We start from the raw sequence: 1,476 nt of genomic DNA on the forward strand, positions 1-1,476 counted from the left end.
GAACAAAGCGACAGCCTACAGACTGGGAAAAAATCTTCACCAACCCTACATCTGACAAAGGTCTAATATCCAAAATATATAAAGAACTCAAGAAATTAAACACCACCAAACCGAATAACCCAATTGAGCAATGGGGCTTGGAACTAAACAGAGAATTCTCAACAGAGGAGTATCAAATGGCTGAGAAACACTTAAAGAAATGCTCAACCTCCTTAGTCATCAGGGAAATGCAAATCAAAACAACTCTGAGATTCCATCTTACACCCATCAGCATGGCTAAGATCAAAAATTCAAGCGACACCACATGCTGGCGAGGATGTGGGGAGAGAGGAACACTCCTTCATTGCTGGTGGGAATGCAAACTAGTACAGCCACTTTGGAAATCTATCTGGTGCTATCTCAGAAAAATGGGAATAGGGCTTCCTCAAGACCCAGCTATTCCACTCCTTGGAATATACCCAGAAGATGCTCCAGCACACAATAAGAAAATTTGCTCAACCATGTTCATAGCAGCCTTATTCATAATAGCCAGAACATGGAAACAGCCTAAGTGTCCCTCAGTAGAAGAGTGGATAAAGAAACTGTGGTACATATACACTATGGAATACTACTCAGCTATTAAAAACAAGGAATTCCCGAAATTTGTGGATAAATGGATTGAGCTAGAAATGATCATAATGAGTGAGTTAACCCAGAAGCAGAAAGAATCAAATGGTATATACTCACTTATATCTGCATACTAGCCCAAGGGGCATGTCCCACGAAAGCCTTCACTTACCAGGAAACTGGGACAGAGGGGAAGGCATCCTATTGGGACTCTAAATGAGAGACGCATGGGAGAACAGCAAAATAAAAGGATCCAGAGGGTCCTAGAAATCTACAAGTAGAACAATATGATAGGCAGATTTGGGCCCAGGGGTCCTGCTCAAACTAAGGCACCAGCCAAGGACAATACAGGAGGTAAACTTTAAACCCCTTCCCAGATCTAGCCAATGGTCAGAATATTCTCCACAGTTGAGTGGAGAGTGTGATACGACTTTCTCACGTACTCTGGTGCCTCACATTTGACCATGTCCCCTGGAGGGGGAGACCTGGTGGCACTCAGAGGAAGGACAGCAAGTAGCCAAGAAGAGACTTGATACCCTATGAGAATATATAGGAGGACGTAATCCCCCTCAAGAACAGTCATAGGGGAGGGGAATAATGGGAAAATGGGGGGGGGAGGAATGGGAGGATACAAGGGATGGGATAAACATTGAGATGTAACAAGAATAAAAAAAAAAAAAAAAAAAAGATTCAGAGTTGCTTGTACTTGGCAACCTGTCTATTATGAGTCTCAGATTTAACCATTATTCCCTGCCCAAAAAAGCTTTTCTGATCAAAATTAATCACAACCTAAGTCTATGGCTATAACAGCTATATAGCTGTTATGCATGTTTTTTGAAAACAGCATGAGTAGTTTTGCCCTAGGGACTT

The sequence above is a fragment of the Acomys russatus genome, chromosome 12, assembly GCF_903995435.1.
Source record: "Acomys russatus chromosome 12, mAcoRus1.1, whole genome shotgun sequence".
NCBI lineage: Eukaryota > Metazoa > Chordata > Mammalia > Rodentia > Muridae > Acomys > Acomys russatus.